The sequence below is a fragment of the Gossypium hirsutum genome, chromosome A09 (assembly GCF_007990345.1).
Source record: "Gossypium hirsutum isolate 1008001.06 chromosome A09, Gossypium_hirsutum_v2.1, whole genome shotgun sequence".
NCBI lineage: Eukaryota > Viridiplantae > Streptophyta > Magnoliopsida > Malvales > Malvaceae > Gossypium > Gossypium hirsutum.
Window position 1 is genome coordinate 8,544,075 of NC_053432.1, and position 21,071 is coordinate 8,565,145.

The 21,071-nt window shown below is 35.0% G+C and overlaps 1 pseudogene; it reads left to right on the forward strand.

Moving 5' to 3' along the window:
* Nucleotides 1-6,801: 6,801 nt before the first annotated feature.
* LOC107888688 (probable RNA-dependent RNA polymerase 1) lies at nucleotides 6,802-13,961 on the forward strand (annotated as a pseudogene).
* The last annotated feature ends 7,110 nt before the right edge of the window (nucleotides 13,962-21,071 follow it).

Genomic DNA, 21,071 nt, shown 5'->3' on the forward strand with positions numbered 1-21,071 from the left:
CGTATGATCGGGGAACAGAGAGGAGTGTTGGTTGGATGAATGGGTTTTAGTATTTGACTGCATTCATGTGCATCTGCTTGGGTGTAAGATTATCTGACCGTATTTTGTTTGTCTGAACAACACTTGTGTTAAGTATTCTGTGTGTACTTGGTGTGCTCTAACTGTTACGTGTGTTGAGGCATTGGTCCCATGTTGGTATCTGTTTCTGTATATAGCTGTAAATATATTATGCTACTGAATTTCCATTTGGAGTTCTCTTCTGTAAATATGTTGATAATCGTATTGAACTCACACTGAGCTCGTATAGCTCACCCCTTAGTGTTTCCCTTTCAGGTACCCTTCTAAATTCTGATGCTGGACTCGGTATGTGGAGGTCTTCGACAGTCATGGTTAAAAATAGAAATAACAGTTCTTCTTTTTAGTTTTCGTTTCGATATACTGTTTGAAATTGTAAGGCTTTATAGAAACTGTGGTACAAGTTTCGTTCGGGATTTTTCGCTCATAAATTTTATTTTGTTCATATATTTTACCTAACAACAATTTTTTAACTGTTTTTTTAAAAGATTTAATGTTTTAGTTCGTTGTGACAACTTATTTTGTAAAATTTTCCATCAGTCACTTTGGTGATCAATGTGACCTCCAAAATTTGGTCTAAACTTCTAAGTCAAGTTTTAGGTTGTTAAATTTAGTGGTATTAGAACTAGGCTTGTAAAAAATTGACCTGTGTTTCTACGTGTCCATGTGTGCATGTGGTTGTTTTGAAAAAAAATTGAGAAACTTTACCACAGTAAGTTGACATGATTTGTGTTTTGGAAATGTTTTACAAAAATAAAATGTTTCAGACTCCAGTGCTAGTCTAGGTGGAAATTTGCAACTATAAGATTAAAAATGTAGATTCTTGTTTTTAATTGTGTTCATTTCCTGAAAATATAGATATTCTAAGTTAATGAAAAGACGAATATGGATTCTGAAGGTAAGCAAAATCGCGAGGAGTTGTCTGCTTCTCTAGGACGCGTGTCTATTCAAGAGTCAAAGGTCAATGCGATTTCGCCAACTTTGGGTAGTGATAATCCGGATCTTGGTACTGAGGCATTGACCCAGGTAGTGAGGGAAGTGCTAGAGAAGGTGTTTGAGGCTAGGTTAAGGAGGACTGGAGAAATGCTTCAAGCTAGGTGCATAGATTGTGGGAAAAAAAGAGGTCGCAATCCTTCGAGGTTGGAGCCTCGGTCTGCGAAGCGTGTTAGAATGCATTTGAGTGGCAATAAAGGTTTTGCGAAGGGTGCTGATTGTGGTATGATGCTTCGTTTTGTGAATAATGTAAGAAGCGTCATCTGGGCAATTGTTGGAAAAAGGCGGGAGCATGTTTTCGATACGGGTCCACAGCACATCGGATCCGGGAGTGTCCTCATCGACTTTGAGACAAGTATGGTTGTAAGTTGCTGTGATTTAGTGTGTTATTTATTTGAATGACGTTGATGTTTATTTTTTGGATAACTTTTGTGTGTATGATAAACAAATATGTATCTGCTTTAGTGGTTAAGTGTTCTGGTTGTGTGTGAGGTCTTGAGTCAAGTCTAGCGTGGTAGCGCTTCGGGACTAGAGTGCGCAGCGGGAGCGTAGTGGTGTAGCTTGTGTTATACAACCATTCTGTTAGTTAAAAATTTCGAGGACGAAATTTTTTTAAGGAGGGATGAGTTGTAACACCCTGAATTTTGGGGTCAGAAGTTTTGAGTTTGGTGGTTACGGTCAGCGAGAAGGGTGTACTATTGTGTTTAGTTGTAAGTTTAAGTGACAGAATGGGCCTGTTGGTTTGGTGGTTGGTTGTGTGTTAATTTGCCTCTGGGTTCTGGGTTCAAGTCCTAGTGTGTACGTTTTAGAGAAATATTTTTATTTTGTTTTGTTTTGTTAAATAGTAGATTTGTTTTAAATTGAATTATATAACTATTTATTTATATTTCTTATTTTGCTTTTTTTTTCTTTTTCTTTTTATATTTTCTAGACGTTATCCTCTTCCCCTTTTTCTGGGTTTCTTTTCTTTTTGTTCTTTATTTTCTTTTTAAAATTGGAAAATGATTTTACTGGCTGATTTCAGAGAATTTCGCTTCTCTGTCATCGAGTCAATGTCTGGACGTCTTTGTTTATGAATCAGGTGTGGGTTTTGTACTTTTCTAATGTATTTGCGAATTTTGATATGACTTTGTGAAAAGTCGACAGTTTGTGTGTATGTTCACAAATCGTTTATTTTTTATGTTGTACCATTGTTTTATGCTTGGAACTTATTAGTCTTGGTATTTTCTTGAGCTATCGAGGGCAGGGAAGTGTTACAAGGGTGAACGCACATTTTTTGAGGTTATTTTAGGGTGGTTTTGTGACCATACAGGTCGCCACACGAGTGTGTACCCCACACAGGTGGTCCACACGGTCGTGTGCTATTAGGAATTAGGGTTTTCAGGCAAAATTTGGTGCCACACGGTTTTGTGGCCATTTTGGAGTTTTTTGTCATTTTTTACATGGCCGTGTCCCCTGGACATACGGACGTGTGTGTGGGAATTAGGGATTTGCGATTTGGTGCCACCCAGCGTAGCCATAAGGCCGTGTAGGTAATTTGAGAATTTAGGTCTCACACGCCCATGTCAGCCTTGTACTCTATTTTAGCACATTTGAACAGTGATTTACACGGCTTGTTGACATGGCTGTGTCCCTGGCTCACATGATCATGTGCCTCCCTCTACATGGGCTTTTTGACCCCCACACGGCTGGAGAACACGACCATATGGTCTTAAGTTACAAATTTCAATTTGTGTATGTTTTTTATCTGAAAACGTTTCTATGTATTTTGACCCTTGGTTAAGCTTTAGTGAGGGTAATTAAGCCTCTGTATCTATTGCTATGTTATCTGCTTATGTGTTATTTGTGACTGTGGTGTGAGATGATTGATTCTGAACCCAATTAGCTAGGTGTGTATGTATAAGTTTGACTATCTATTGATGTGTTCATTGTTTCTGTGAGATAGTATGCATACATACACTTGCATAAAATAAATTTTTGGGTTGGATGCAAAGAGAAGGGAGACTGATTCTGATCTGATTTGGCAGTTCTACTGCAACTTATTCATACAACGATTTACCAAACTGTACCGCATGTACGACAGCTTTGCTGCGCACTACTATCTGATTTGGCAGTTTAAACTCCAATATGTCTGTACAGTGGGCTACCGCATTGCACTGTACTGTATATACACTACCCTTTTGCGTATTATTATTTGGGTGGCTTAGTCCACATTCATGGTGTGTAGGGTTGGATGGGCCTTCTGAGGTCCTAATTGGTGTGATTGGTTGGATGAGCTTTAACAGCTCTTTTGGGGTGTGATCGGGGAACGGAGAGGTGTGTTGGTTGAATGGGTGGGTTTTAGTACTTGACTGCATTCATGTGTATCTACTTGGGTGTAAGATTATCTAACCGTATTCTATTTGTCTGAACAACACTTGTGTTGAGTATTCTGTGTGTACTTGGTGTGCTCTGACTGTTACGTGTGTTCAGGCGTTGGTTCCGTGTTGGTATCTGTTTCTGTATATAGCTGTAAATATATTCTGCTACTAAATTGCCATTTGGAGTTCTCTTCTGTAAATATGTTGATAATCGTATTGAACTCACACTGAGCTCGTGTAGCTTACCCCTTAGTGTTTCCCTTTCAGGTACCCTTCTGAATTCTGACGCTGGACTCGGTATGCGGAGGTTTTTGACAGTCATGGTTAAAAATAGAAATAACTGTTCTTTTTAGTTTACCTACTAAGCTATGTTTGCTACAACTCTTCATTTTTATTGAAGTAACCTTATCCAACACCCATGTCCAACACCTATTTGGACATAAGTATAAAAATATGATCTTTCAAATACATAGAAAACTTTGAAAGTGTCAATATACCCCTGTTAGAAAAATACCAATATACAACAACCATACCCGAATCTGAGTAACATAGCTAATAAGTACCCCCATAAAACCAATTTTATTATAAAAATCATACACAAAAGCACACAACAATCCTCGTAACATAATTAGGTAATCTATTACTTTAACTATGAGTCTATGACCAATTCAACACATTACTCATATTAGCATTTCAAATTATAAACATGCATATACATCACCAAAAGACTTTGAATGAAAAGCAGAATTACAACATACTTTTTAAGGCCATCCTTCAATATATATTGTTCCTCAGTAGACCATTCAGTAGCAAACCCCATATCATGCTGGAACCCTGCAACAGAATCGAGGGAAGAGCCGGAAGGGTTTCCGGGTTGAATCAAAGCGGGGGAAGTGGTGCTGGAATTCTCCGGCAATATCATGTGTGTAGTGGCGATACAAAGTAACCACCGATCGTAATCATCTTGGAACTGGTGTTCATAGCATCTGATTGGAACTTATTCATAATAGAACCTAAACTATTCCCAAAATGAAACCCTGTGAGCGATTCCGTTGTCATTTTTTCCTCTTTTTTTCAACAATTTCACTTAAAAACCACTTTGATAAAAACCCTAAATCCCAAAATCCTATGTGAAACTACACTACGTCCTGTTTTTTTGGTTAATTTCAGTTTATCAAAACCTACAATTGCATACAAGTAAATCAAAGAAAAGATAATTCCATATCGAATTGTCAATCTCGAAAATTCAAACACAAAATCGAACACTACAAATTAAAAAACAAATCAAAATGAATTGAATAATGAAACAGAAGAATAAAAAGGAAAAGGGAAGTTACCTCTCTTCGTGAGCAACTTTCCGACTAAGCCTTAAGTGGGTTATGCTTTTCATCTTTTAAATTTACACTAGTGCTGCCACCACTATTCTCTTTTAAAAGTATTTTTGTTGCCTTTTTAAGTGTTGCTTTTCGGGTTAATATATTATTTAGCACCTGTATTTCGCTTCAATGTTTAATTTGGTACTTGAGATTCTTTCTCTTTTATCGAGAACTTCATATTCATTTTGATACTTTTTTAAAATGTATATATAAGCTAAAAAAACTTTGTAAAATAATTAAAAATTAATTAAATCGTTATAAAATAATTTAAAAATCGATATATCTTTTTTAGCGTCATTTTTTTATGTTAACTTTAACTGTCACATCAACATTTAACATCTCATTAAAAGTTTGGGCGAAAAAATAGAGTAATTAATATGTTCAATTTAGTACAAATCACGATTTAAGAAACTCATTTGAATGCATTTTTTACGAAGGGCATAATTAATTTTGAAATTATTTTTGGAAAACTTATTTGGCATTTTAGCCATTATATTGAATTAGAACATATTAATCTAAAAATAGCATTTTTTGTAAAAAAATAATATAATGGACCTAAGACAAACTTTCATTCGCCAATTGTAATTGTGTGTTTTTAAATAAAATTTGAAAATCATAATTTTTTTTATCAATTAAGTTAGAACAAATATGAAATATGTTAATACTATGCATAGGCTCACTTCGTGCTACTCCACTTATTAACATTTGTACGTTAAACTTAATTAAGGGTTTTATAATAATATAATTTCTTATTATTTATAAAAAAACACTTTTAAATTTCAATTACTACATTTAAATAGTATTACAATTATCTGCACTATATTTAAATGGTTGACTGAATTGGTCGTCCTCATTAATCAATAACTAAGTCTCAATTCAGTTGAACAATGCCTCCACTATTTGAGGGTATGATCCGCTGCTCATAGTGTAACAATTCAAAGATTTCTCCCAATAAAAGAACTGACCCCTCAATAAGTTTTAAAAAATGAATTTAAATTTTCAAATTAGATAAACATAAAGACTAAATGCCTGAAACTAAAAGTAAAGAGAATAAATCTCAAAAGATCAAGGAATACTATAAAAGCCACATAATTAGACCAAACATCTCCAAATTATGACTCTCATTCTACATTGGTTCTTAAACTTCAAATGTTCTAGTTACATCCCTAAACTATCAATGCTATATTAATCAGATCCTTCAATTACTAAAATTGTTTAACCATTAAATGATATGTCAAAACTTACGTGACATAATCTAAAATGAAAATTTTAAAGAAAAGTAAAATGATACCGCGTAACTTTTAAAAGTAAACACTAAGAATAAAGTAAAATCAAAAAAAGAGAGAGTGAACGCCAAGGCTTTTGTAAAAGTTTCGAAAATTTCAAAATCAAAATTTTTATAACACTCATTTTTCTTTAAACTTTTCATTTTAAACTAGGCCACATAAGACTTGACATATCATTTAACGGTTAAATTAATAATTTTAGTAATGGAATGACCTTATTAATAAAACCTCGATAGTTTAGGAATATAATTAGGATGTTCTAAAGTTTTAGACCACTTTAAAACGAATGTTATAATTTGGGGATGTATTGTGAATTAACCTTATTTTTTAACCAATTGAATTTAGAAACGTGTCGATCTGAACAAAGTTAAACAGTATATGATCAAACCCAGTGGGGAAGGGAGAACCTGACGTCATCTCCCTTACGTTATCAGAATAATTCTAAAATTAACCGTTCAATCCAAAGCATAGAATCTCCAAAAACCTTCACTTTTGTTTTCCTTTTTCTCATTTAAATATCAGTTTCTTGGCGCCACAATTTCACATCGTCTCCCTCTCTTTTAGTTTTCTTATTTTCCCTTTGATTTTCTTTCATCCTCCAAAAATCTCTCAAATTTTCTTCGTTGTTGTGAATTCTCGCTTTCAAATTCAAGTAAAGTCTCTGTTCTTCGATTTTTTTTAAATCTCTTTTTCTTTCTTCGTTTTAATCTCTCCATTCTACTTTGAATTTTTGTTCTAATATCTTTGTTTTCTTCTTTTTGTCTGTGTTTTGAATCTTTTGATTCTTTTCGTAATCATTTTTCCTCGTTCCCATACCTCTCTTTCCAAGTCTGGTGAGTTTCTCCGATCCTTTTTCATTTTTCTATTTTTTTTGTCATAATTGATTCTTCGTCATCTTTTGTTTCTTTACTTATGAATTCATTCACGGCTGACTCGATTTTTCTTTCTTTCTTTTTTTTTTGCAAATTTTGGGGTCAAATTTTATTAAAGGTATGTGCACTATTTTTTTGAAGATTTGATTCTTCTTTTTTTTTTTGGTTATAATTTGCTCATCTAATCTATCATGCGATATATCGTTTTGAGATCATGTGTTTTTTTAAACGAAATTTATGTCAAATTAGTTTGTGAATTAATGAAAAAGTTGATATTAGTGTTGAAAATAAGTGTTTCAAGAAATTGAAGGATTATTAATAATTAAAATATTGTAGAGATTAAATTAATAAAAGAAGTGAGTCAAGAACACAGTACAAGAATGTTCTAATAATTTTTCTTTGAATTTGAAATTGCTTTTATGTTTTTATTGCGCCATTTGAATTAGATCATCAAATTTGTTAAGTCATAGCCGAAAGCTATATGGAGAAATTTTAGATTTCCCCAAATTTAAAATAATTTGATTTTCTTTTTCTAAAGGATGACTAATAACATGGCCCGAAATATGTATCATTTTTTTTCTAAAAACTTCATATACATTTACAAGATTATGTTTTTTTAAGTGTGTGTTAGCATAGGCGTGATTACGTGAAACAAAAAAATACAATTTAAATAGAAAAAATTCGAATAACATATTAACATTATAGAAAATGCAAAGTGGTTGTAATAATCAAAGCAGCTATAAACTTGATTTAGTTTTCATTAATTAAATTAAAGCTAAATGAAAGCGTAAACCATCCATGAAGTCAAATATTTGAATGCAATTATAATAGTTTTATTTTATGTTATTTGAATTTAGGGTTGAATATTGAGTATAGAGATATTTTTGATATTGTAATATTGATATATATACTAATTTTACATATTAAGAACATCATGTTCTCATATTTATGTTGGGATAGGTAAAAGTGTGTTCATTATATTATGGTAGGGATTTGTGCATTAGAAATACAAACAAATGTTAATTTTGTGAGATAAATTTATGTGATATTACATTAAAATATGATGTGATATATTCACATAATTTATTGTAATTTAAAGAATTCGAATCCTGCATTCAAGTTTTATGAACAAATTAGATTAATTTAAAAATTTTACATCATACTTTAAATTAAATTTGTCTCATGAAATTATTTTTTTCAATTTGTTACAAAAAAATAATTACTCCTTTTTCTCTAATAACTTGTTTGTTAGCAATAATTTCTATTTTTATTCTTTTGGGTGTTGGTGAAGTTGCAGTTCGAGGAAATGAGCAAGACAATTAAGCTCTACGGGTTTGCTTCAGCCGTAACAGTCGACGAAGTGACCCAATTCCTCGAGAACTACACTGGTGAAGGAACCGTGGAGACTGCAAAAGTTAGTCACAAAGAAGGCTCGAGATCTTTCGCCAAGGTACACAAGGAAGTAGCGAAGGGGCAGGCAGCGGGTTCGGCCCCTTGGTTGGATGGAGAAGATTTCTTTTAAGCCTGCTCCTAAATTAAAATATTAAATTTAAGTTATTTTAACTAAGTTTTTTTTAACACCGATTTTTTAAAATTTTTACCATTTTATCTCCATCCTTTGAATAAAATTTCTATCTTCGACTAGGTACAATTCAAAAACTTGGAAGATGTGGAAAGGATATTGTCGTGGACCACAAGTCAAGCACTTTGGCACAACGAGTCTTATTTGAAAGCCTGGCCATTGAAACACGATATCATCATACAAAAGCCCAAGTTTGAACTCCATAGCATTGATGACTTGATGTTACATTTTGGTAGTCCAGCTTCAAAAGGCAAATTCATTGTGCTTTGGAACCAATCTCATGTTTCGTTCAAGTATGGTCAAAAATTGGACAAGTTGTACTTCTTTTTGTCTTACAACTCTGTCGATTACAAGCTCGAGCTTTACAATGACAACGTTTGGCAGATGGTGTTACATTATATGCCTGATCACACCAAGAAATTGCTCATTCAGGTATGTTTGAAGTCGATTACTTTTAATTTGGATCAATTTCATATTTCCGATACAAATAGATATAGATTGCTGAGATAATAATTTATTTAGCCTTTCAATTTTACAAAAAAAGTTATTTAACTTTTCATTTAATTTTTACTTTTTTTAGCTTTTTAAATTATTTTTGTAAATGAATGGACAAGTTTGACAATCTATGTGGATGTCACATTTGCAATTAATGGATTGCTAATGTTGCCATATGGATGTCATGTCAGCAAAGTTAATAATTCAATGCAAGTTTAAAAGCTAAAAAAGATGAAAGATTAAATGAAAAACTAAAATAATTTTTTTTATAAAATTAAAGGGTTAAATAAATCATTATGCTAATAGGAGTAAAATGATTATTTTTGTTAATGTTTGAGATATGTGAAATTAATGTAAAATATGGAGTGGCATTTTTAAGCGATATAATATATTTACGGGATCTATTTTAGTTTAAAACAGTTGCATTTAACTTGATTTCATGATTCCCTTATTAAATGCAATAATTTAAGTTTTTTAAGTTAGAATGGGCTGAGTGAATATGTAATATCATATTTTAAAGTCACATCATTTAATTAAAAGAATCTCATTATATTAATATTTTTTATTCAACTATTATGAAAACGATAATTCTACTATTTCTTTTAATGTACAAGGACATGATTTTGCTCATTTTAAAAATATAGAGAGGCAACTATGGGACTAGTAATGCAATTTTACCCCATTATCGTATATAACTAGATTTAAGCTGTTTTTAGTTTGGAGAATAGACATCGGTATTATGAGTAAGTTATGAGGTTTTTGTGCTGTCGGATAAATATTAAAAAATATAAAATAAAGTTGAAGATGTTGGATTTAAAGATATTATATAAAGGGCCTAATTCCACTCTTAATCCTTGTACTCTTTATATATATAAAATTTAATTTCTTTATTTTTAATTTTAAGAATTTAATCTTTCTATTTTTAATATAAACCAACCTCTCTACTCATTTAATTTAATAATTGAAGTCCAATTAATAAGAGTATTTAGTATTTTATTTATGCCACAATATCATGGGGATTATTGACTTTTTTCGCCATCTATTTTATATTCTAGTTACTTGGAGCCCTTAGGATCTATGAAAAAGATCCATCAACTGCTCTTAGCTCTTCCAAGGAACTCACAGACGAGGAGCAATGGGTCAGGGAATAGATTTTACACCAGGCCATTGTATTGGTCAATCATTCGCCATGTGCATAGAGCTTCCTCGATCAGTTCAGCTCCCAAGGTTCGACACCAGTTTTTATTACAAGAAAATCGAAGACAATTTCGTCATCGAACCCGGCTCCCCATTTTCATCCAACACTGATCTTGTCCCCATAATAACCTCACCACCAGGCTTTGATTTGCCTTACAACATCTTGTTCAAAGTGAATGCTTTGCTCCAGCACGGTTACTTGCCTCCCACGGCACTTGATTCCAGGTTCTTTGAGCTTGTTGATCCCTGCAGGATAGAAACTTTATTCATAGAACATGCATTGGAGAAAATGTTTGGTTTCAAAGATTGTTGTTATGATCCAGTCAAGTGGCTGAATGATCAGTACAAGGAGTATCGTAAGGCCGAAAAGCGTCCTCGACCACCCAAACTCGATGAAGGGTTTGTAGCGGTAAGGAGGATTCAAGTGACGCCGTCTAAAGTGTATTTCAGCGGTCCAGATGTTAATCTTTCAAACAGGGTCCTTCGTAATTATATTAAAGATATTGATAACTTTTTACGAGTTTCTTTCGTTGACGAGGAGCTTGGGAAGATACATTCAACGGATTTGTCGTCGAGTACATCTAGTACCGATAGGAAGCCTACTAGGATATTTCAGAGGATATTATCAACTTTGAGAAACGGGATACTTATTGGCGATAAGAAATTTGAGTTTCTTGCTTGTTCAACTAGTCAGTTAAGAGAGAATTCAATTTGGATGTTCGCATCCAAGCCTGGGCTTACTGCTGAAGATATAAGAGGACAAATGGGTCATATTCATGTTATTAGAAATGTGGCGAAATATGCAGCTAGGTTAGGCCAATCTTTAAGCTCATCGAGGGAAACATTAGAAGTTCGTCAGGATGAAATCGAGATAATTCCCGACATTGAAGTTGAAACCGGTGGGAATAAGTATATCTTCTCCGATGGTATCGGGAAAATATCGACTAAACTTGCTAAGCAAGTAGCATGGAAATGTGGCTTGAGACATACTCCATCTGCGTTTCAAATTCGATATGGTGGTTGCAAAGGAGTTGTAGCTGTTGATCCCTCATCATCGGTGAAGTTATCATTAAGGAAAAGTATGCAGAAGTTCGAAGCGGACTATACGAGTCTTGATGTTTTGTCGTGGAGCAAGTACCACACTTGTTACCTTAATAGACAAATAATCATACTTATGTCGACACTTGGGGTCAAGGATAGTGTTTTCGAGGCGAAGCAGAAAGCATTTTTGGCTCGACTGGATGCAATGTTGATGGATCCAGAAAAGGCAAAGGAGGCAATGGAAAGCATACACTATGGTGAAATTGTAAGGGTTTTAAGAGAAATGCTTTTGTGCGACTACAAACCGGACTCGGAACCATTCCTTTCAATGATGCTACGAACGATCCGTGTGTCGAAGCTGCTAGATCTAAGGACTAGAACAAGGATTTCGATTGACAAAGGAGGAATTCTGATGGGGTGCCTAGATGAAACAGGGACACTTGAATACGGTCAAGTTTTTGTCCAATACTCAACTCAACAAGCCAATCTTCGAGCGGCGATGGAAGGTCATACCAAAACTGCGATGTTGTTGAAGGGAAGGTCGTCATTGCCAAAAATCCGTGTTTGCACCCCGGTGACCTACGAGTGCTGGAGGCCGTGGATGCCGTCGTTCTGCGCCACATGGTGGATTGCATTGTTTTCCCACAGAAAGGCCATAGGTATGACTATCCAATACTCAAATGCACTTTTGTACTTATTTACTATGTTGCTTGAGAATCATACCCGAATATGTATTTAATATTTCAAACTAAATAATTTGTTTACGTGATCATACAGACCCCATCCGAACGAATGTTCCGGAAGCGATCTGGATGGCGATCTATATTTCGTTTCTTGGGATGAAGATCTCATTCCCCCCTGCAGATATCCTCCCATGGATTATGGTGCTGCACAAAGTGCCCAGTTAGACCATGATGTTACCATAGAGGTATTTGCTCAAATCATATATTAAAAAAGCAGCAAGCATGTCTTATAACAGTAAAATTACCATGAAAGCCTTTATACAAAGAGTTAGATTATATTTTACCCTAAATATTAAAAATAACAAATTAATCCCTATATGTTAGATCAAAGAATAAAGTAGTCCTTTTTATTAAAAATTACATCATATGTAATGTTAAAAATCTACATGCTTGATGGAATAATCAAATAGTGACACATGGCATACCACATGTATTTTATACTGACATACATGGATCAAAAAACCAATTTTCTCATTGATCTAATATATAGGAACTAATTTACTTATTATTTTTACTATATATAACTTTATTTCTCGGGTTTGAAGCGTGTTCGATACAAGTACTTATTCGATTTGAGTATACTCAATTATATATATACACTTAAATGTGCAGGAGGTGGCGGAGTATTTCACAAACTATATTCTCAATGACAGCTTGGGCATCATTTCTAATGCCCACACGGTGTTCGCCGATAGGAGCCCACAAAGGCACTTAGCGAACAATGCATCGAGCTTGCCAAGCTATCGTCCGTCGCGGTCGACTTCCCCAAAACCGGCATTCCATCCAAAATACCCCGTCGTTTACGCGCCAAAGAATACCCAGATTTCATGGAAAAGACTGACAAGTTCACATACGAATCACAGTCCGTGATCGGCCAGCTCTACCACGAGGTGAAAAGCATCGAAGCCGAGGTTAGTACCGGTAAACACTTCACCAAGTCAATAGCGACACGTTTGTATGACCCCGATATGGAATTCGAAGGCTTTCTAGCTTATGTCAATGATGCAGCTCATCACAAGAAACAATATGATTATAAACTAGCTAACCTAATGCGTACCTACGAAGTCAAAACTGAGGCCGAGATTATCTGCGGTTGTATCTTGAAATTAGCTAAATCTTTCGATCGAAAAGTTGATTTAGAAGCCGTAAGTTTAGCTGTGAGATCATTGAGAAGAGAAGCCAAGAGTTGGTTCAATGAGAAAGCGAGTCCTAGTGTAGAGGATGTGTTTGCAAAAGCTTCAGCTTGGTACCATGTGACATACCATCCAAGTTTTTGGGGTTCAAATAACAATGAGGCTGATCAAGAACATTTCATTAGCTTTCCTTGGTGTATATATGATAAGCTTCTTCAAATTAAGAGGGAGAAAATTAGGGAAAATTCTTCGCAAGATTCTGAATCCCTGGTAATTAAAGTCAAGAATGAGGAGTTGATTTCTGATGAGAAACCTCGTGTGGAGAAAATTACGGAAACGTCTTCACAAGATTTTGATTCCCTAGAAGTTAAAACCGAGAATGGAGAATTGATTTCTTATGGGAAACCTAATAGGCAGAAGAACAGGGAAAAAGAAGGTTCTTTAAAAGTTTCTAAAACCTTAGAAATTCTTTCCCCAGAAGTTAAAACCAGGGAGTTGAATTTTGATGGAAAACCTGGAATGGAGAAAATTAGGGAAAAATCTTTAAGAGATTCCTCAGAAATTAAACCTAAAAAAGTTGAAGAGTCCAAATCTGATGAAAAACCTAGTGGATGGAGTTCGTGTTCTTGCATGTAAATAAGGCATTTCGAAAGTTGTGCATGTCTGTCTATCACGGGTTGAGGCTTCTTGTTGTGCATTTTGATGCATTACTATTGGCCTCAACACGTGAATTGTGAAATGTGTATGTTTGTAAATAAACTCTTTTAACGGTATATTTCTAACAAAATAATATTCAAGAAAAATTATGATTAAATACTTATTTAGTTAATAAATTACTCTTAATATCATTACAAAAATGATAGTGTTAGCATGATATTATTAATTAAAATTATTATTAATATTATGTTAGTGCTGAAATTATTGGTCATAGTTATAAATCTCATTTAAATGTTGATTTTGATGTTTCTGATTTTTTTTAGAACCATTGTGGCAAAGTTTACTTTTCAATTGATGATAAAAATGTTTAAAAGATCTATATTTTTTCATATGTAATACCTTTAAGTTCGATTTTTAATATGACTCAGAACTATTTTGCATATTTTATATTCACTCTCTCCAGTTCTTGAAATATAATTTTTATGTTACTAGATAATGTAAAATAAACTTGATATTGTGGAGGATGACATATGCTTAGTGGATAGTGGTACTACTCACACAATTCTTCATAATATAAAATATGTTTTACAATTAACACTAGGTAGAATTAATGATAATACAATATTTAGTTCTGCAAAATGTAATTGACGGCTCTGGAGGAGTCCACATTATGTTCCTAAATGGAAAAAAATTATACATTGATGATGTGTTATATTCTAGTAGATCCCAGAGAAATATACTAAGTTTTAAAGATATATGTCATGTAACACCCTGAATTTTGGGGTTAGAAGTTTTAAGTTTGGTGGTTAGAGTCAAAGAGAAGGGTGTGCTATTGTGTTTAGTTGCGTGTTTAAATGAAAAAATGGGCCTGCTGGTCTGGTGGTTGGTTGTGTGTTAATTTGCCTCTGGATTTTGGGTTTGAGTCCTAGTGTGTACATTTTGGAGAAATATTTTTATTTTGTTTTGTTTTGTTAAATAGTAGATTTGTTTTAAATTGAATTATAAACTATTTATTTATATTTCTTATTTTTCTTTTTCTTTTTATCTTTTCTAAACGTTCTCCTCTTCCTCTTTTTTTGGGTTTCGTTTCTTTTTAATTTTGGAAAATGATTTTGCTGGCTGATTTCGGAGAATTTTGCTCCTTTGTCGTCGATTCAGTGTCTGGATGTTTCCGTTTACGAATCAGTTGAAGGTTTCATACTTTTTTAATGTATTTGCGAATTTTGATACGACTCTATGAATAGTCGACAGTTTGTGTGTGTGTTCGTAAATCGATTATTTTCAATATTGTACTATTGGTTATGCTTGGAACTTGTTAGTCTTGGTATAGTCTCGAGCTATCGAGGGTGAGGAAGTACTACGCGGGTGAAAGTACATTTTTGGGGCTATTTTAGGGTGGTTTCGTGACCACACGGGTGGCTACACGGGGTGTGCCCCCACACGGGTGGTCCACATGGCCGTGTGCAGTTAGGAATTAGGGTTTTCGAGCAAAATTTGGTGCACACGGTCGTGTGGCTGTTTTGGGAATTTTTGTTATTTTCCATAAGACCATGTCCCCTTGACACATGGGCGTGTGTGTGTGTGTGTGAGTTAGCGATTTGTGATTTGGTGCCACACATTCTGGCCACATGGCCATGTAGCTAATTTGGGGATTTAGGGATCCCACACGAGCGTGTGTTTTGGACACACGGGCATGTGAGACCCTCACACGGTTGTGTCAGCCTTGTACTCTATTTTAACACATTTGAACAGTAAGTTACACGGCCTGTTCACACGGCCGTGTCCCTGGCTCACACGGGTGTGTACCTTAGTCATATGGCCATGTGCCTTCCTTCACATAGGCGTTTTGACCCCTATACAGCCTAGGTTTTCCACATGACCGGAGCACACAGCTGTGTGGTCTTAAGTCACAAATTTTAGTTTGTGTATTTTTTTATCTAAAAATGTATCTGTGTATTCTGACCCTTGGTTAGGCTTTAGTGAGGGTAATTAAGTCTCTGTATCTGTGGCTATGTTATCTGCTTATGTGTTATTTGTGACTGTGGTGTGAGATGACTGATTCTGAACCTGGTTAGCTGGGTGTGTATGTATAAGTTTGACTGTCTGTTGATGTGTTCATTGTTTCTATGAGATAGTATGCATGCATACACTTGCATAAAATAAATTTTTGGGTTGGATGCGAAGAGAAGAGAGACTGATTCTGATCTGGTCTAGCAGTTCCATTGCAACTTATTCGAATAGCGGTTTACCATACTATACTGCATGTACGACAACTTTGTTGTGCACTACTATCTGATCTGGCAGTTCAAACTGCAACATGTTTGTACAGCGGGTTACCGCATTGCACTGTACTGCATATAGGCTAGCTTTGCTGCATATTATTATCTGAGTGGCTTAGTCCACATTCATGGTGTGTAGGGTTGGATAGGCCTTCCGAGGTCCTAATTGGTATGATTGGTTGGATGAGCTTTAATAGCTCTTTTGGGGTATGATCGTGGAACGGAGAGGAGTGTTGGTTGGATGAGTGGGTTTTAGTACTTGACTGCATTCATGTGCATCTGCTTGGGTGTAAGATTATCTGACCGTATTCTGTTTGTCTGAACAGCACTTGTGTTGAGTACTCTGTTTGTACTTGGTGTGCTCTGACTGTTACGTGTGTTGAGGCATTGGTCCTGTGTTGGTATCTGTTTCTGTATATAGCTGTAAATATATTATGCTACTGAATTGCCATTTGGAGTTCCCTTTCAGGTACCGTTCTGAATTCTGATGCTGGACTCGGTATGCGGAGGTCTTGGACAGTCATGGTTAAAAATAGAAATAACATTTCTTCTTTTCAATTTTCGTTTCGATATACTGTTTGAAATTGTAAGCCTTTATAGAAACTGTGGTACAAGTTTCATTCGGGATTTTTCGTTCATAAATTTTATTTTGTTCACATATTTTACCTAACAACAATTTTTAACTGTTTTCTAAAAGATTTAATGTTTTAGTTCGTTGTGACAACTTATTTTGTAAAATTTTCCATCGGTCACTTTGGTGATCAATGTGACCTCCAAATTTTGGTCTAAACTTCTAAGCCAGGTTTTAGGTTGTTAAATTTAGTGGTATTAGAGCTAGGCTTGTAAAAATTTGACCTGTGTTTCTACGTGTCCATGTGTGCATGTGGTTGTTTTGAAAAAAAATTGAGAAACTTTACCACAGTAAGTTGACATAATTTGTGTTTTGGAAATGTTTTACAAAAATAAAATGGTTCAGACTCCAGTGCTAGTCTAGGTGGAAATTTGCAACTATAAGATTAAAAATGTAGACTCTTGTTTTTAATTGTGTTCATTTCCTGAAAATGTAGATATTCTAAGTTAGTGACAAGACGAATATGGATTCTGAAGGTAAGCAAAATCGCAAGGAGTCGTCTACTTCTCTAGGACGCGTGTCTATTCAAGAGTCAAAGGTTAATACGATTTCGCCAACTTTAGGTAGCGATAACCCGGATCTTGGTACTGAGGCATCGACCTAGGTAGTGAGGGAAGTGATAGAGAAGGTGTTTGAGGCTAGGTTAGAGAGGACTGGAGAAATGCTTCAAGCTAGGTGCGTAGATTGTGGGAAAAAAAGAGGTCGCAGTCCTTCGAGGTTGGAGCCTCGGTTTGCGAAGCGTGTTAGAATGCATTTGAGTGGCAATAAAGGTTTTGCGAAGGGTGCTAATTGTGGTACGATGCTTCGTTTTGTGAATACTGTAAGAAGCGTCATCTGGGAAATTGTTGGAAAAAGGCGGGAGCATGTTTTCGATGCGGGTCCACAGCACATCGGATTTGGGAGTGTCCTCATCAATTTTGAGATAGGTATGGTTGTAGGTTACTGTGATTCAATGTGTTATTTATTTGAATGACGTTGATGTTTATTTTTTGGATAACTTTTGTGTATATGGTAAACAAATATGTATCTGCTTTAGTGGTTAAATGTTCTGGTTGTGTGTGAGGTCTTGAGTCAAGTCTAGCGTGGTAGCGCTTTGGGACTGGAGTGCGCAGCGGGAGCGTAGTGGTGTAGCTTGTGTTATACAACCATTCTGTTAGTTAGAAATTTCGGGGACGAAATTTTTTTAAGGAGGGGTGAGTTGTAACACCCTGAATTTTGGGGTCAGAAGTTTTGAGTTTGGTGGTTACGGTCAGCGAGAAGGGTGTGCTATTGTGTTTAATTGTAAGTTTAAGTGACAGAATGGGCCTGTTGGTTTGGTGGTTGGTTGTGTGTTAATTTGCCTCTGGGTTCTTGGTTCAAGTCCTGGTGTGTACGTTTTGGAGAAATATTTTTATTTTGTTTTGTTTTGTTAAATAGTAGATTTGTTTTAAATTGAATTATATAACTATTTATTTATATTTCTTATTTTTCTTTTTCTTTTTATATTTTCTGGACGTTATCCTCTTCCCCTTTTTCTGGGTTTCTTTTCTTTTTGTTCTTTATTTTCTTTTTAAATTTGGAAAATGATTTTACTGGCTGATTTTAGAAAATTTCGCTTCTCTATCGTCGAGTCAATGTCTGGATGTCTTTGTTTATGAATCAGGTGTGGGTTTTGTACTTTTCTAATGTATTTGCGAATTTTGATATGACTCTATGAAAAGTCGACAGTTTGTGTGTATGTTTACAAATCGTTTATTTTTTATGTTTACCATTGTTTTATGCTTGGAACTTATTAGTCTTGGTATTGTCTCGAGCTATCGAGGGCAGGGAAGTACTACGAGGGTGAAAGCATATTTTTTGAGGTTATTTTAGGGTGGTTTTGTGACCGTACGGGTTGCCACACGGGTGTGTACCCCACACAAGTGGTCCACACAGCAGTGTGCGGTTAGGAATTAGGGTTTTCAGGCAAAATTTGGCGCCACACGATCTTGTGGCCATTTTAGATATTTTTTTCATTTTCTACATGCCTGTGTCCCCTGGACATACCGACGTGTATGTGGGAATTAGGAATTTGCAATTTGGTGCCACCCAACGTAGCCATACGGCTGTGTAGGTAATTTGAGAATTTAGGTTTCACACGTCCGTGTCAGCCTTGTACTCTATTTTAGCACATTTGAACAGTAAGTTACATGGCTCATTGACACGGCTATGTTCCTAGCTCACATGATCATGTGCCTCCCTCTACATGGGCTTTTGGACCCCCACAGGGCTGGAGAACACGACCATATGGTCTTAAGTTACAAATTTCAGTTTGTATATGTTTTTTATCTGAAAATGTTTCTATGTATTCTGACCCTTGGTTAAGCTTTAGTGAGGGTAATTAAGCCTCTATATCTATTGCTATGTTATCTACTTATGTGTTATTTGTGACTGTGGTGTGAGATGACTGATTCTGAACCTAGTTAGCTAGGTGTGTATCTATAAGTTTGACTGACTATTGATGTGTTCATTGTTTCTGGGAGATAGTATGCATACATACACTTGCATAAAATAAATTTTTGGGTTAGATGCAAAGAGAAGGGAGACTGATTCCGATCTGATTTGGCAGTTCTACTGCAACTTATTCATACAGCGATTTACCAAACTGTACCACATGTACGACAGCTTTGCTGCGCACTACTATCTGATTTGGCAGTTCAAACAACAACATGTCTGTACAGTGGGCTACTGTATTGCACTGTACTGCATATACGCTACCCTTTTGCGTTTTATTATTTGGGTGGCTTAGTCCACATTCATGGTGTGGAGGGTTGGATGGGCCTTCCAAGGTCCTAATTGGTGTGATTGGTTGGATGAGCTTGAACAGCTCTTTTGGGGTGTGATCAAGGAACGGAGAGGTGTGTTGGTTGAATGGGTGGGTTTTAGTACTTGACTGCATTCATGTGTATCTGCTTGGGTGTAAGATTATCTAACCGTATTCTATTTGTCTGAACAACACTTGTGTTGAGTATTCTGTGTGTACTTGGTGTGCTCTGACTGTTACGTGTGTTTAGGCATTGGTTCCGTGTTGGTAACTGTTTCTGTATATAGCTGTAAATATATTCTACTACTAATTTCCATTTGGAGTTCTCTTCTGTAAATATGTTGATAATCGTATTGAACTCTCACTGAGGCGTGTAGCTTACCCCTTAGTGTTTCCCTTTCAGGTACCCTTCTGAATTCTGACGCTGGACTCGGTATGCGGAGGTTTTTGACAGTCATGGTTAAAAATAGAAATAACTGTTCTTTTTAGTTTTTGTTTCGATATGCTGTTTGAAATTGTAAGGTTTTATAGAAATTGTGGTACAAGTTCCATTCGGGATTTTTTGCTCATAAATTTTATTTTGTTCATATATTTCACCTAACGACAATTTTTTTACTATTTTCTAAAAGATTTAATGTTTTAGTTCGTTGTGACAACTTATTTTGCAAAATTTTTCATCGATCACTTTGGTGATCAATGTGACCTCCGAAATTCGGTCTAAACTTCTAGGCTAGGTTTTAGGTTGTTACATATCACAATGGGTATCTTGTAGAAACAAAAAATAAGGGAGATGTCGAATATCTTTATATTACCTTTATAGCTTTGAACCAAAAGTTCATTTTAGAGAAACATTCAAGTTTCTCATCTAGCTTATATTTTACGAAGATAAGAATGATTGAATCAAATTGTATGCATCGAAAGCACTCAGATCCTAAAAATTTTATGATTTGATATGATTGACTTGGTCATCTTGGTTCAACCATGATGCAACGTATTATTGGAAATATACATGGACACCCATTAAAAGATAAAAGAATTCGTTTACCTTATTATTATACTTCTTGTGCTTAAGGTAAATTAATTTTTAGGACTTCTCTTTTTAATTTATCTTAAGAATCTCCCACATTTCTACAAAGAACACAAGGATATTTGCGACCTTATTCATCTATCTTATGGACCATTTCAGTATTTTATGGTTTTGATTGATGCTTCTACATAATTGTCATGTGCTTGTTTGTTTTCATTTCTTAGTATTGCTATTGCTAAATTTCTTACTTCAATTATAAAGCTAAGGTTAAGTTTTTTTGACCATCTTATCAAGTTAGTACATTTAGATAATTGGGGGTTTACTTCTAAAGCTTATTATTATTGCATGTTGATTGGAATCAATGTTGAACATCTTGTTGAGCATAATAATACTCAAAATGGTTTGGCAGAATCATTTACAACTTATTCGTAGACCTATGCTTATGGGATCAAAACTCCTTGCATTTGCTTAGGGACATGTTGCATCTTTGGTTTGTATCTGACCAACTGTATATCACAAATTTTCACCTTTAAAACTTTTTT